Source organism: Maniola jurtina, chromosome 10 (genome assembly GCF_905333055.1).
Source record: "Maniola jurtina chromosome 10, ilManJurt1.1, whole genome shotgun sequence".
In the NCBI taxonomy this organism is placed as follows: Eukaryota; Metazoa; Arthropoda; class Insecta; order Lepidoptera; family Nymphalidae; genus Maniola; species Maniola jurtina.
Window position 1 is genome coordinate 10,158,160 of NC_060038.1, and position 17,051 is coordinate 10,175,210.

General features: G+C 40.1%; 1 protein-coding gene across 5 annotated transcripts in view; it reads left to right on the forward strand.

Moving 5' to 3' along the window:
- Positions 1-17,051, forward strand: part of LOC123868648 (homeotic protein antennapedia) — a 283,074-nt gene that overhangs the window by 212,781 nt on the left and 53,242 nt on the right. The window contains exon 1 of one of the 5 annotated variants that reach the window (XM_045911177.1): positions 7,133-7,802. The exons of the other annotated variants lie outside the window; for them this stretch is intronic. The gene's annotated coding sequence lies outside the window, so the exon portion shown is untranslated. Of the gene's footprint in view, positions 1-7,132; positions 7,803-17,051 lie in introns of those variants that run through there. 5 annotated transcript variants of the gene reach the window in all.

Genomic DNA, 17,051 nt, shown 5'->3' on the forward strand with positions numbered 1-17,051 from the left:
GAGACCGTACTTCAGAGCAAGCTCTTGGTGAAGGATTTTGGCTGCTTGGTTGTGTCTGTGCAGATACTCAGTGTTGGCAAGCGCCGAACATCCCGAAAGCACATGTCTGAGTGACTCACCGGGATGGCGACAAGCTCGACAGATGTCGTGAGTGCCATCCTTCAGAATGTATTTTCGGTAGTTCCGCGTCTTGACCACCTGATCTTGTATCGCACAGACAAACCCTTCGGTTTCCCCGAAGAGGTCACCAAAGCGCAGCCATTGCACGGACGCTTTTTTATCTACGTGTGGCTCATTAAGAGCTTTAAAAAAGCGTCCGTGCAACTCCTTCTCCTTCCATACGGTCTCCCGGTCAGAGGTGCTAAGTACCACCGGTTTCTGCCACTCGGTTTTGGCTAAGGATAGTGGAGTGAGTCCTTTATCACATTCTATGACCTCTCTATGCATGGGGGACCCCCTCATCGTCTCAAAGTAGGTTCTGAGATTGGATATCTCCCGGTTATGCATGGTCTTGACGCTTAATACGCCTCGACCTCCACACTTCCGGGGGATATACAATCTCATCACAGACGATTTTGGATGGTGCATGCGATAGAGAGTCATAGTCGTGCGGACTTTTCTGTCCAGGGTGTCAAGTTCGGTCTGAGTCCAACTGAGCACGCCAAAGGTGTACATGAGGACGGGCATAACCCAGCCGTTATAAGCTCGGACCTTATTGGCGCCTGACAAATAACTTTTACAGATTTTTGTCAGACGGCCAAAAAAGGCCTCGCAAACAGACTGTTTCATGTCCGCCTCTTTTACACCTAGGGATTGTGACATGCCCAGATACCGGTATGACTCAGCCTCAGAGAGGGTCTTAATGTTGGTTGGCTCGAGACTAATCTCGGCCGAATGAGTAACCTGTCCCCTCTCCACATGTATGACCGCACACTTGTCCAGTCCAAGCTCCATCCTGATGGAATTGCTGAACTCAGTGGTGATGTTCAGCAGCTCCTTCAGGCGGGTGGCATTGGGTGCCAGCAGTTTGAGGTCATCCATGTACAGAAGGTGAGGTACTTTTGTCCCTCCTCTCCGAAACTGAAAGCCTGTCCCCGAGCCCTCCAGCAGGGTGCTAAGCGGGTTCAGAGACAGGCAAAACCATAGCGGGCTCAGACAATCACCCTGGAAGATACCCCGCCCTATCCTTATCCGGTCATCGGCAGCCGCCAACCGCTCACCATGGAGACACAGGATCGTGCTCCACTGCCCCATGCATGCCTCAAGGAAGTCTCGAACTGCACTGTCAACTTTGTACAGCTCAAGGACCCTCAAGAGCCATGAATGAGGCACCGAGTCGAATGCCTTTTTGTAGTCGATCCAGGCGGCGGAGAAATTCCGACGGTTGCGTTTGACCAGTTGGCCCGCAACGGAGTCGATGAGAAGGAGCTCCTTAGTACCACGTCCACCGCCCCGACATCCGTTCTGAGCCCCAGACATGATGTTATTCTCGTCTATGTGACGGGAGATCTTGAGGCTCAGAACGGACGTCAGTGTCTTATAGATGGTAGTAAGACACGTTATGGGACGATACTTAGCCGGATCGGTGGCATCGGTGGACTTTGGAGCTAGGTGAGTGACCCCGGTAGTGAAAAGGCTCGGGAGCGCCCTCTGCTCGAGAGCCTCTTGGAATTGTCGAGCCAAGGTCGCATGGCAAACCGAAAAACCTTTCAGCCAGTAGTGATGCAGTCCGTCGGGTCCCGGGCTTTTCCAGTTCGGGGCCCGCCTTACTGCACCAGCTACATCCTCCGCAGAGATGGCGACCGGGTTCATCGGTTCTATTCTGGCACATGCTTCCTCTACCGCCGCAATCCAAGGGCCCTCCTCATGCTCCACCTCTCTCGACCACACCCCCCGCCAGAAAGCGACTAGGTCGGCCGGGTCCGGTCGCTGAGAGGTAGAGCAGACTGCTGGGCACTCCAGTCTTTTGTAGAACCTTTTCTGATCACTCGAGAAGAGACGATTTTGCTGAAATCGCTCGACTCTTGCCGAGTATCGTCGGATGCGGTTCCCCCATGCAGCGATTTTCTGCTTCAGGTCGTCGATGCGCTCTGTTAGCTTTTGCGCAATATCGGGCTGGTCCAACCTGACCCCACACCCGTTAAACGCAACTCTAACAGATCGCACAATCCTTGGCCTAGTGTTGCCCGACCTGAAGCTTTGCAGTCTGCCAATGAGGACTCTGGCAAGAGTGATACGGTGTTCTATTCTCTTCTTCCAGGCCGGTTCCGCGCTGCGCCTTGTGGCAGCAGCACGCCCCAGTCCCGGAGTCTTGGCACCGATGAATCGGTGTACGGCTAGCGCCGCTCCGAAGAGAATAGAAGCCGTATCACCCAGGCCAGTGCTGCTCTCCAGATGTTGTGGCAGCATTTTGTTTATGGCCTCAATGACATCCCGCGTCGCTACATTTAGTGTAAGTCGGGAGAGCCGCGGACGATTCTCTAGAGGAGCGCTCCGGATTTCAGAAATCGCCTCTTCTAGAATCCCTCTCATCCGCTCTATATCAAGGGAGACTGTTCCCTCAGTGTCTTCCTCCACAGGCAAATCTTGTGACGTGGTAATTGTCTCCTCGCGGACAGGCGCCGCCTGGGAGACGATTTGCTCTGCGGTAGGTGCTGAGACTTCCGGGACAGCCTCACGTCGTAATCGTTCGAGCTCGGTAGCGTTGAAGATGTTAGAACGCTGAATATACCGAGCCCGGTCTGCCAGGTTTTGTTCCGTGACAGTTAAGTTCGGCTCGAGCAGCAGGAACTCGCGGTACATTGCCGCTCGGTAGCCAGTCCGTCCGGTTTCCCCTCCTGTCGCCCTGTAGTACGCACGCATGACATTCTCGTTCATGAGAGAAGTCCAGCGCATGCGGCGTACACCACCAGCGGCGGGCGCCGAAGATTGGGCCCTGGTGGACCCTGTCGGAGCCAAGCCATCTGGTGGGGATGATGGATATGTCGACCGGCTAGGTGGCAGCGCCGGTCGACTGGTGGCACTGGCGGCCCGTATGCTGCCACGCCCAGCGCCAGCTCCAGGCGCGCCCTGGCGACCCCCAGGCAGCGGCCCTATTCGCTCATTCCTTTTTCCGTTATCCATCATATAAAAGGGGGGGGGGGGCGAGTGGCGGCTACATCACTCGGGGTCCACTCAGGTCCCCGAGGAGGCTGTTTGCGGCCAGCGCGCCGAGCCTTGGGGAACTTGGATGTTGATCAGTTCCCCAGTTCCCTTAGTCGCCTCTTACGACACCCACGGGATGAGAGGGGGTGGCAACATTCTACTCTGCCGGTGCCACACGGCATTTATTATTATTATTATTATACTAGTAATTTTTAGGGTCCCGTACCTCAAAAGGAAAAATGGAACCCTTATAGGATAACTTTATAGTCTGTCTGTCTGTCTGCCTGTCTGTTTGTCTGTCTGACCGTCGTCCGTCCCTCCGTCCGTCCGTCGTGTCTGTCAAGAAAACCTATAGGGTACTTCCCGTTAACCTAGAATCATGAAAGGCAGGTAGATAGGTCTAATAGCACAAGTAAAGGAATAAACCCGAAGGCCGTGAATTTCTGGTTACATTATTAAAAAAAAAATTAAAATGTGTTTAAATGTTCAAAGTAAGATAACTCTGCGAAGTTGGGTATCATAAATATGAAAGGGCTTTACCTTTATATTCTAAAACAGATTTTTATTTATTTTTATGCATGATTGTTTTTGATATATCGTGCAAAATGTCGGATAATTACTTGAGTGGGTACGGAACCCTCAATGCGCGAATCTGACTTGCACTTGGCCGGTTTTTTAATATAAACAAAGCATTTTGACAGGAGCTAATGCCAAATTGTATAATAACAATGCCGTATTGAAAGTAATAGTGATGGTCGGTGATGTGGTTCTTTTATGTCATTGTAAATGAATCAATGAACCTATTCCTCTATTTAAGATTGAGCCCATACAATTTGTATATAATACATATCTAAATACGTATACTTTTGATACAATACGTACCTACCTGTCTTATACGGACAAATTATAAGAATAACACCTATAATAGTATGTCGAATTGTGTTCATCACACAAAGCTTGGTTCAGAGCGGGTAGCAAACCCATGGCCTATGTTTTCGAAGTTAGTCACTAACCAGACCATATATTAATTTTAATTTATCGTATCTATAGGTCCTTGTCGAAATGATTCAGACATTCATAATTATTATTATCAGTCTCTTTTGTCCCAACACTATTTATTTTTCGAAAAAAACTAGCAACCCAGGAAACGTCAATTTGTTTTGTATAGTTAAAAATTCGATTATAGGGACTAGAGTTACTCTTCTAAAATATGCTATTAGCCTACCTACTACCTACCTATGCTTTAAACCTTTAAAACATTTTGTAATGTAAATTTTTCTTGTTTCAGGTAAGTTGGGAGTCCGCATACCTACCAACTATTTGCAAATCAACGGTCAGCTGACGGAAATGAATTCGAAATTTAAATTGCCATTTACTTCAGTGATCGTTCGCTCTGGCACGCACCCGCCACGCGATAAACAGTTCAATCTTCATTAACATAAAGTCGTATTTCAACTTTGCACGGCCACAGTATCGAGCTTTGAATATGCACGTGTTACCGACAGCTGAAATCAAAGGGAAGACCTTTAATATAACTTTAAACTTCTTGTATCTAGGCAAAGCTCAGGAGGTAAATAGAGGCATAGAAGATATTATTAAGAACTAAGTGTACAACTTTGAACGTAATAAAATTCGGTGGCTTCTTTTTAAGTCTACCTATTCTGTAAAACCAGTTCAGTTTAGTTCATATTAAGATGAGCCATATGATCTACTTCATCAAAATGTAAAATGAGCAAGTAGACAACTATACGAATTTTCCTTATTCAATTTCTACGGTACTAACAAATTAATTAATTTATCTCTTATGAATATTAAGTAAGAAATCTTTCATTCGATAGCAATCACGTACAAGCAAAAACGTATCTCTTATACCGTTTCCCGCCGATCCGTAGCGCAACGCTGCATGCGTTCACACGCATTGGGATAATCTTTCATGTGATCGGCCACATAGGCGCGTGTACCAGTGTTGCCAGTGGCAGATAGTCAATTGTAACACGAGACATCTCAAAATGTAACATTTTCACGAAAAAAGTAACATTTCCTTATTTTTCGTGGAAAATAAAAGTAATAAGGTACACAGGTTAATATGGCACTTTATTATACAAAAATTTAAACAGTTTTCTTGTCCCATTAGTTAAGCTTAAAAAGAATCGTAATAATAATTGTTGATTGAATAAATTGACTGCTGATCCTGAAAAAGAAAAACAAATCAATAAGTAAAATAATAATATACCAACGGATCTAAAAATGTCTTTGAATAGCTATAACTTATTTTGTTAGGTAATCAATTTTTATTACAAGTGTAAATTAAAAATTTATATCACCCCAACAAGTGAAGGTTACATTAACTAGAAAAGAGCTGATAACTTTCAAACGGCTGAACCGATTGTCTTTGATTATAGCTAAGAACACTCTCCATCAAGCCACCTTTCAAACAAAAAAACTAAATTAAAATCGGTTCATTAGTTTGAGAGCTACGATGCCATAGACAGATACACAGATACACACGTCAAACTTATAACACCCCTCTTTTTGGATCGGGGGTTAAAAAGATTAAAATCGTCTTATATCGGGCGATCTGGCAACACAGGACTGTTTGAGTTTGAGGGCTACGCGCTAGGTGGACTTTGTCTGTGTAGCATTTCATGGCGCGCGTGTGGTGCCTTTTTGGAGCGTTTTTTTTTTTTGTTTAAAGTGGCTGGTTTTTGTGTTTCACTGGCGTTTTTGGTGCTAGAACCATGCTGGAACTAACTGGGAAGCGCTCTAAAGGGGCGCCGTGCGTATGTCGGCGAGCGCCGGCACAGACGAAGTCCTTACTTAACTATATAGTTTCCCTAACTTGAAAATATCTACAAACTTGACATTGGCTAATCTTTGTAAAGCCAGCCGAGAGAATAAAAAAAACGCACTAGGTAGGTACGCAGTGAAGAAAATTACGCGGGAATTTCAAATTCGTTTTGTTAACTGAACAATACTAGGTAGGTACCTAACTACTTACCTTGGTCTCAGCAAATAGATCGATAGATTCGATAGCAAAACTCAAATTTTAAGTTACGCCGGCCGGTATCTACTCAGCTCGCTCTCATTCCTGTAAAGAAAACCGAAGTTACCTACAACAATAACTAAGTAGTAAATAGCTAAATGAACTTCTGGAAACTAATGTGACTTAATAATAAGATGACAGTCAATACAAAAACGAACTGCTTTCAGTTGCAAATACTATGACTTTGTTTTTGCATTACTGATTCCCTAATTAGTTAACTACTTAACTACTTATTTACTTAAAACTACATTGTATACAACATTTACTTACCAAGCAAGTAGTGTTAGCAACACATATACACAGTCGATAAGGATAACGAACAAACCAATCACTTTCGAATTTTGACGAAATAAAGATACAATTTTTTTTTGTACTTAGATACATAACTACAATATCACTACCCCGCAACGAATAACTTTATTATCCAAAACAAAGTTCAGTCACAGAGAAAAACAAACAAAAAACTTTTTTAATCACAGAGTAAAAATTTCAAAACAAAGTGAACTTAGACCAATAACTTAGAGAAAGTGAAATAAACTAACAAATACAAACAAAAACTGTTTTGGATGCGTTCCGTTTCACGATTATTTTTGGTTTGCTGGGAAAAATTTGAATATTTTTATGAAGTCCTAAAAGTAACGTAAAGTAACATTTTGAGTCGTGTAACATGGAGGAAACATGAGGGGGTCAAAAGTAACGTAAAATGTTACAAAAGTAACATTCTGGCAACGCTGGCGTGTACCGTCACTTATAACCAGCCATTTTGTAAAACCGATACAGTTCACATTCCCTTTTGCAGTTAAGCATCATTTCGTCTGGCCGCGTTAAAAGCACGCTGCATGTTCGCACTCCCACCCGCCACAACACAAACGCCTAGCATGTATGAATCACGAAGCTCTGCATGTGAGGGTGCCCGTACGTTCGCGCTCCGCTGAAGACTGTCAGTGTGTTTGTGTCTAGCGTTGCACGCGCGCGCGTCTGTGTGCGTATCCACTCATGGCAGCGGACTATGACGGCTCGTAGATTTGACAGCTAGCTCAATGCGGGTTCAGACGTTCATTAAACACAGGCCGATGTAATTTCGTGAAATTGTTGACAGTTTGTTTACGTGCGAAAAGGACAGCCCTTCAGTGTTAGCTTTCGGCTTTGAGAAGTGTTTTTTATTTACAAGTTTTCGCGCGCCGAACTTGAACTTGACTTCCGGCAAGTCCAGTTTCCCGATTGATTTGTGACATGTTTCAAGCATTTATTTATCATGTTCGCAATTAGATGCGCTTCGTTGAAAATCGGTCTGAGGGGCACCGGCATGAATAAAATATCGCCCGCGGTTTGGTGGTCCCGACTAGACGGAATGGTAACTCTATTTGACGAGTGGAAAAAATAAATTGGACGTTAATGGGCCGAGTTGGAATATATCATTTAATTATGGAAAGAATGAGGTGATATTAAATCCGTATCTTTAAAACATTAGTGATGTGAAGACAGTAAACTATATTTTGAATAAGTGCAAGTTTTAGTTGATTATTTTTGCGTAGAGTTTAGTGATAATCTATTTTTTTCATTTGATGGATGGTTTTTTCTTCTGATTCGGATTATCTACATAAAATATTACTAGGTGAGTTTAAATATAAGTTTATGTGATATTTATTAGTTTCATTAGATCAATTTTGCACTTGGCAATAAAGCGTTACATCTGAAGTAGAGTTTGACTCTGGCGTATAAGTACAGGAACCTAAAAGTTGAACTCAGGAAATTTATTTTATTTCCTTACTTAAGGGTGGTTCGTTCATGGTTTTAATAGGTAGGTACTAGGTAGGAACTTGTGAAGGTTCATCCAGGGTAGGATCGAACCCCTATCACAAATGGTTTCTAAGTCAATTAGTAAGAGCTAGTCCATACGAATTTTCATTTTATCCTATCTATAGATCCTCATCGTACCTACCTACTGAGCGAGTGATTCATATCAGTCTCTTTTTGTCCCAACACTAGGTATTTATTTTTCGGAAAAAACTGGCAACCCATGAAACGTTAATTTTAAGTAATACATATAAGCATATAAGCTTTAAAGTGATAATAATATGTAGTTTTATTAGATCAGTTTTGAACTTGGTATAGATTAGAACATAAATATTATCTTAGTTAAGAATTTAAAACCTATGTAAGTATAACTAGGTATATGTAGTATGTACCTACCTACGTCCTGACTCATTAAAAAAAACTTAGGAACTAAACGAGAAATCAAACATTTTAAGGCTCAAAAAATTTGAATGGAATGAAAAAGAAATCGATATGCAAATGAGAAACTAATTAATGCATGTGTGCCGATTAAAATTTATCGTCTTACTACTATCTAAATAGACGTAAACGGCAATAAAATAGGTAGGTATATTTTATTATCATTATTAACAAAGTTGCTGTTGAATTAATAAGTGAATAAGTACTTACTAAGAAGTTTCCCTAACGCTCTCCCCAGCGGTCTCCATACAAACGTAGTTTGGTTCTCATTTGAATAATAACCAATATAACTCGATGAAGTTCTGTGAACTACTTAGTAGGTAGTAAGTAGGTACCTTTTCTCTGTGGTTTGTCAATACTTAAAAATATCTAGTTTTAAAGTTACTCGGCCTAAACTCGGTTAACTAAATATTTCAGTGGAAATATGGCAAACCACACACAGATATTAATTAGTTAGTACCAACCTATTTCATATCTACAAAAATTAGTAGGTATGTTTGGTTAGTATTCAGACGAGAGTCAAACTACCTTTGTTTAGAGAACACTACGATTATACTCCTCTTTTAAAAAACCCGGTCAAGTGTGACTCGGACTCACACCCGAAAGGTTCCGTACCATGTTGTACCATCGTACAAGAAATAACACTTTTAATTTTTTTTTATGATGTCACAAATTCCCGGTTTACGGATTTTAACAGGAAGTACCCTATAGATTTTGATTCCCTTGATGGATCTTGACACACACGCCTAAAATTCCTTTTTGGTGTTCCGTACCTCAAAAGGAAAAAAGAAACCCTTATAGGTTCACTTTGCTGTCTGTCTGTCGTGTCTGAGAAAGAAAATCTGTAGGGTATTTCCCATTGACCTTGAATCATGAAATTTGGCAGGTAGGTAGGTTGTATTGCACAAGTAAAGGAAAAAATCTGAAAACCGTGCATTTGTGATTACTTACATCACAAAAAAAATTGAATGTGTTACCGAAAAAATTAATTAACTTAACCACATGTAAATCGCAAGGTATGCCTTGTACGATGTTAGTTGGTACGGAACCCTTCGTGTTCGAGTCCGAATCGCATTCGACCGGGTTTTCTCTGGAGAAACGGAACCCTAATAGGTACCTAATGCAAATGATACAAAACAGCTGTATCGACGTCGCGCGTCGTCGGCAGTATCAAATTACCTTGAATGCTAGGATTGATACAGACATTAACACAAATAGGCATAAACTCCGTTGTTTTCTTTATTCCCCCGTTCACCTTTTTGAAAGCAGCAGGTACTTTAAGGGTGCAGGTCATTAATCAAACTACTGATCTATTTAAAAGAACCCAAATAGAGTTGTATCAGTAGAGGTGTAGCACCGCCCTAAGATGGTAGTTAATCATTTTTTTACCGTCACTGATGAAAATCAGAGCTTTTATGTACCTTCCTTTTTTCTTATGATTATTTTTAAGCTACTGTAAAAGCTCGAATTACGGTAAATCCTAGGATTTTGCAATAAAAGTTAGGATTAATAAATATTAATGGTAGATGTAAGTCCTATCCTATCTCTTGTAAGTTTGATAATAATCATTAATTTTGGAATTTTACCAGCATCACATATTAATTAGTAAATCCTAGGCTTAACTTCAGAGATATTTGCAAAATTTCGAATGAATTACTAAAACAGGACAAATCTAATCTAAAGGTTAAGTAGGTGCAGCTGAATGAAGAGACGACGGAGCAAGTTTTCTCCGGAAGTTTTGAAAACAGTCAGTAAAAATTTCACAGAATGCCTAAATCAAAATTTATTTAAGTATTTATTTATAATTAGGCTTTTGCGTGTCTCTGTGATAAAATTTAGGAATTACCAACGGAATGCTGGTGAAAGTCAGAAATTAACGACTATCTTGGTAAAATCTGGGTTTTATTAGAAAATCATCTTATACATATACATAGTATCATTAATTATGGCTATTTAAAGAGTAATGGAGGCTGTTTTGGGTTATCTGAAGCTACCTAGTAATTACCTACCTATAGATTAAAATGCACTTAATCTATATTACTTATTACATCTCTACCTAGTATTAAAATAATGTGGGGAAATTTGCTGATATCATTTTTTGTAAGTATTTTAAATTATAAGATAAGAACGAAGGATGTTATGAAAGAATTAGTTAGTATTTACTTAAATAAATACCTAATTAAATGATTAAATATTTTATAGATAATAAGTATCTATAAAATATTTAATCACTTTTTTTATAATTAGGTATTTTCATTTCACAATACATATTGTAAAATAAGCAAAGGTATCTAGATTACCTTAGTACCTTTTACATAATATAGGTACCGATATATTCGGCTACATTTGCGGGTTTTCTTTTATTAAGTAGGTACAGTTCTAATATTTTTCAATCTTTACAATAAAATTAAGTGGTATACTTACCTATCTACCAACAATGTTAGTATGTAGGTACCACTTTCTTTAATATAGCCTTAACACACGTTCTGATTTTGTCCGATCGCAAGCTTGTTCAATATGACTATTTAACGACTCCCAACCAAAGTTGTACCAAATTCCTCATAACCTTGTTAAACTATAGGATGTAGTCCAGTGGATTTGTTCCCGGCCAAATCCGCCATACAGCTATTCTATATCTATCTTAGTCCGGACGACCACAGATGATCGAATAAAGGCGCATTTACATTAAAGGTGCCCACGCACTCGAACTGAACTGCAGCTGAACTGCGCGTCGCGTCAGCGCCCCGCACGATTTTCTCTCCAGCCGCGTCGCACGGCAGTGACGTACGCGCGTCGCGGCTGGAGCGCGACTGAATATCGCGCGGGGCGCTGACGCGACGTGCAGTTCAGCTGCAGTTCAGTTCAAGTGAGTGGGCACCTTAAGTCGGTGACCGAATTCGTCAATCGATGTTTAACATGCACGTTAAACATTGATCGACGAATTCGGCCAACCGACCAATGCGCCATAATATGGTTCTAAACGACTTAATCCTATCCGATCGTCTGTAAATGCTACAGTTAGCTGGTTAGCGCATATTATTCAGTTGCCACTATTATGGGAATAAATAGCCCATCGCTATAATAGGTCAGCGATAAAATTACCATATCGTTGAAAACCGTTCGCGTCGTCGCGCGTCGTCCGTCGAACTATCAAACCGTAATCGAAAACTTTTGGTTTTTTTTTTTAACTTTAGCCTTTACCGCTTTTTGATTGTCCGAGAATTGTTGAATTTTCCTTTTTATTCCGATACAAGTTAGCCCTTGACTGTGATCTCGCCTGCTGGTAAGTGATGATGCAGTCTAAGATGGAAGCGAGGGATTAAAACCGTACCTAACTCTGATCGGTTTGTATGCGGCATTGTACCGGAACGCTTAATCGCTTGTCGGCAAAGCTTTGCCGGTAGGGTGGTACCTAGCGACGGCCGAAGCCTCCCACCAGACGAAAATTTAAGACGATAAAACTTAGGCGATGTTCGGCTCCGGGATGCAAGCTATATCTGTATCCCTCAAAATTGGTTAACTGAATGGTTTTAAATATTTCGTTTAGAATGCTCATGAACAATATTTTCGGCTCAACCAGACACGATTTATGACTTTTACTGCAAAGTTAATTAATTAAAAAAAGATAAATGTATTAGATGAAAATCATTTCATAGCGCCTCTAGAAAAACTTTCAACAACTTTCATACGTAAAGTCCTGGTAAAATAGAACGCGTGACGGTAGTATTTAGTTGCGGCAGCTGAGCGAGTGTTATGTGCTAATCCGTGGTCGGTAGAGCTATATTAAACGACGATGTCACTCGGACACAGGTATAATGTGAAACTTACCAGACAAATGAATATAATAATTGATAGCAAAGGCGTTTGTATGGTATGGCAGATATCGATGGGAGAGATAATAGGCATGTTTGAAACGAATGAAACACTATAACGTATTAGATTATTTAATGAAATAGTGATAAGTTATATTATGTGGTGCCGATAACAGCAGGAGGAAGATAAAAAGTTTTACTGAAATATGACGACAACACGCGTCGCTGTAGCAGCTCCTATAAATTGTAATACTAGTTATAAGGAAATATAATAAATGATATGAATAAGACGATGCTCACACGTTATAATGCGATGTTCAGCCGCGACTACCGTGACGTCATTTTGTCCCTCTGCCGCTGCAGTCACGCGTTGCGTCTGGCCAAGGCTTAAGTTTTGTGGATTTAATAAACGAGCGTGACAATGAAAATCGTTAAATAAACACAGCCCACGTTTTATTCGTGTCCATTATGCTCATTGTTCTATTTGCCTATCATTTGTGTGACAATGCGACTGTCACGGCTAAAAATATTTTTTGGTAACTATCAATTTGGTGATCTCTATTTGACGTTAATAAGAGTGACCCACTATTTGTTCTATCAATTTGTGAATTGTTAACGTTGATTGCAAAGACCACAGTACGAAGTCACATTGGGCCAACAAGCTTGGCCAATGCACTCGTGGAATGTGTATCTACTATTACACTGTACGAGAGAACGGGACGGGGAATGAGGAATCTTGATACTCGACCAGCAGCGGATCGGATTTGGATGTGGAATTTCTACCCACAAAAGCTGTCTCGATGGCTATCCTCAATTCCTCAGCTCATATTGGGAGGCTCCCGGAACTCTTAAGCTCGTACGTCGATGTCGCTCTTGAGGAACGCCCATTGAGCTCGTTCCAGTGGGAATAATCCACTGACCTCATAATATTAGGCTCCACAGCTTATGTCACGGTAAGCTGCACACACATAGGTAGAGCAGTCAGACCTGTCCCTCCAGCCACTCACTAGACGGATGTCCCATCGACAGTTTATACTGCATTTAGGTACCAGGGCCACTTGGCGTATACTTTTGTGCGTTTCCAACTTTTCCAACTTTTGTGGGTTTCGCTTTACGCTGATATTTACGCCATCAATCAAAAAACTTGAGACACGCTCAACTGTCCACGGACCCAAAGTCTGAAAATAACAACGCCGAATGCATTGGGCCAATGTGTACTGGACCCAATGAACTACAATATTTGCTTGTACAGCTTTGCTACAGGCAATACTCAATGATCTATCTACTGGTACCTTATTTGACTAGATAATTCCAAACTTTTGACAATTGACTGTAAGTTTAGGCACCTTTAGGATTGATTAAAAATTTGCTTGTTAAAAGTTTTTGCCAGACATCTTGCGCCTTGCCTGATCTGGGGATTGACAAGGTACCTAGGTAGTAGGTACCTATACCCAGTTTCGCCTTATGGTTACAGCACATAATTTTTTTTACTATGAACGTCAATGCAAGCTACTCAATTGTTCTACGATCTAGCTTATTTATGACTAATAAGTAGTTTAACTTTAACCTAAGCTTATAAATTATCTTATATACCAAGAAACTGGCCATTAACGCATCTTAGTCTTTATGGTAAATTAAATTTGGCAAAAGAATTATTCTTTGGCAAAAGAATGCGTGGAGAGTTACCTAATAAAAAATAGATAAGAAACTTGTAGTTAAATTAGTTTAATAGGTAGATAGGTATTTGTTCACGTGATAGTATTTTAAACTGGTTTTGTTGGAGAATTTACATATTATATCTGTCATTTATTCGAGACTTCGTTAAAAATATAACCAACTTTATTTTAAATTAAGCGTTAATTTCGTAAGGCTATGAAACTTTATCCTATAAATAATAAAATTAAAAGTATAATATACTAAGATAGGTATATTACATCATCATCATCAAAATCAACCCATCGACGGCCAACTACTGAGTACTGGTCTCTTATCAGAATGAGAAGGGCCTAGGATTCAAAAGCACTTGTAAAAATTTATTTGAATAAAAATCTATTCTATTCTAGGCTAGGCAGTAGGTCACCATGTTGATTAACTATGTGGATTGACCGACTTCACGCACCTTTGATAACATTATGGAAAACTCTCTGGCATGCAATTTTCCTCGCGATGTTTTCCACAAGTTATAGGTATTAACTTATTTCTGGAAGGTTTGAGGTACATCCCTGGAATCGAATCCTCACCTCACTACAGGCCGACGTCTTTACGACTATCGTCGCTTTTTATCACTGGGCTATTATCGCTTTAACTATAATCAATTAGGTATTACATATTATATGTATGTACTAGCATACGCCTGCGCTTTCAACCCTTTCAAACCCCTATTTTACCCCCTTAGACGTTGAATTTCCAAAAATCCTTTCTTAGCGGATGTCTACGTCATAATAGCTATTTGCATGCCCAAGCAGATCCGTCCCGTAGTTTGAGCTATGTGGTGATAGATAAATCAGTCAGTCAGTCACCTTTTCCTTGATTATGTACGCAAATAAGTAATATATCAAGTATTTTGTTATTATCATTTGTTATCCTGAAAAGCCAAATCATAGACGTAGACATGTCGGGGATCTATGGACATAGAGATATTTCATGTAATTCAAAGTAGGTGGTTTTCAAGTGGCTATTATAGTAACGGTGCCTTTCACCGCTATCTACTGACCATCGTATGAACTGCTTTTTTGTAAACTGCCTCAATAAAGAACAGCATGTAACATTTTAATGTTCATACTGAGATTTGGTTTATGCGATAATGCGCCGTGACCGCGCACGACTTTCTATGGAACTAGTAGGTAGATATCTTTCAGACGGACCACACTGCAGTCCTATAGAGCCAAAAATGTCACCGGACACAAAATTAGAAACTAATAGACAGATCTCACAACAATCCCATAGTGCCAAAAAATGACACCAGACATAAAAGTATGAAAACGCGTATTGTCTTCACACGTAGGTAGTAAGTAAGTACCACAATTTGCAGTCATGTTCAAGAGCTGTTGAACGTGTGGTTAATAACGACCATATCATGGTCATGTACCTACTACCTACCTAATGCAACCACACGCGGTCTCGTACGCAAGCGACCAACCATATCATTTCAATGTCATTCTGCAATCATCATCATTTTTTTAAACTACATATTATTATAAGCATACGCTTTACTACAATCACATCAAATAGTAAGTGATGATATAGCCTAAGGTGAAGCGGGCCTGTCTAAAAGATGCCTATCCATTCTTCTTTTGAAATTATCATCGTCATGAACCTATCGCCAGCCTACTTTAAAGCACAGTTGTGCTCGTAGATTGAAGAGAGTTTAGGCCATAGTCCACCACGCTGGCAAAGCTATTTTGAACTCACATCTGCATTTGTGGCTGCAACAACGCAAATTCAGGCGGCTATATGAATCAATAAATAAATGAAAAAATGAGACCATTATACATTTTCACTTGCCCAGCGGCACTGAGGCCGCTGCCGTTTTGGTGTACTTGTGGTGTGGTCCTTCTGAATAGACCCTAATAAATACTCGAGAAACCATGGCGGCCTTTTTCTTGGACGAATTTTTGTATGCCCTTTACATTTTCTTGCGCAATCGGTGAAAGCACAGCCTTGATCTGGACTGATTGTGTTTTTATTTACATATCTTAGTAGATATGGAAATGGAAATGCTCGATTCCTCTACATCGCGCTATCGTTATTATCTAAGTCACATAATAGTAGTGGCATGCGCTCCATACAGATTTAAAGGCCTTTGATTTCCTTCCGAATAGCTACTTTCATTTTCATACAAAATAACTACCTACCTAGATATTAGATAAAATATAGGAGTAATTTTTCAGTTTGACAGTAGCCTACTTAATAGGAGATAATCTCAACTAATTAGCATTTATTAACATTTTAACAAATAAATTATTTAATGCAATGATTTAAAAGGTGGGTGGGCACCTACATACCTACTTAGTATTTTATTGAATGAATATAATAATTAAAAAATAAAGACTCCGGATTTTGTTAAAAGAAGGTAAAATAAAATCCAACCTAACATTCTAAATCGGAAAGTCTAGGTATTAAGGTACGTATTCTATTTGTGTTTGTTTGGCTGTTTTTTCTCTACGTCCTTACTAATTTTAAATTTACTGTAGAAATAAAGCTTAAACAATACCTACCTACCTACCTAGATTCAAAGTCCTATCCCGGAAAATAAAGGGATTTTTAAAAAACCTACTCATAAATCCACGGAAGAAGTCGTGCATAAAAGCTTACTTATATTTTTCTCTTCACTAATTATTTGAAAATATATTTTACCTTGGATTTTATAAAAAGAGGAACTAAAATAACAGTTCAAATATACAACTACCGCTTATATCCAGTTATAATGATAAATCTTATTCATTGCTATTCCAAATGTCACTAATTTCCTTTGAAGACGTCAATTTGTTTGGTATATCGAGGGCCTGTCGAAGCTCCTCTATCGGGGCCCGATGTTATCGCCGCTACAATGCTTTGAGTTATCTTAACATATTCCAGGAATAAATGAGTTTTAAATTAACCGCCGCCCGTTAGAAACGGGAGGCTCTCAAATCGAATAACATTTCAAAACCAGATTTTGAAAAAATGAAAAAAATCTTCATTTTCTCATTATTTCTAATAACATTATTAAAAACTAATGACAAATGATAATATTCTTGCAATAGTTAGAAATGTGTTACAACTTACAGCTGTTGTTAACGCCCACTTCCAGACTGGGAGGTTAAGTAAGTACAAAA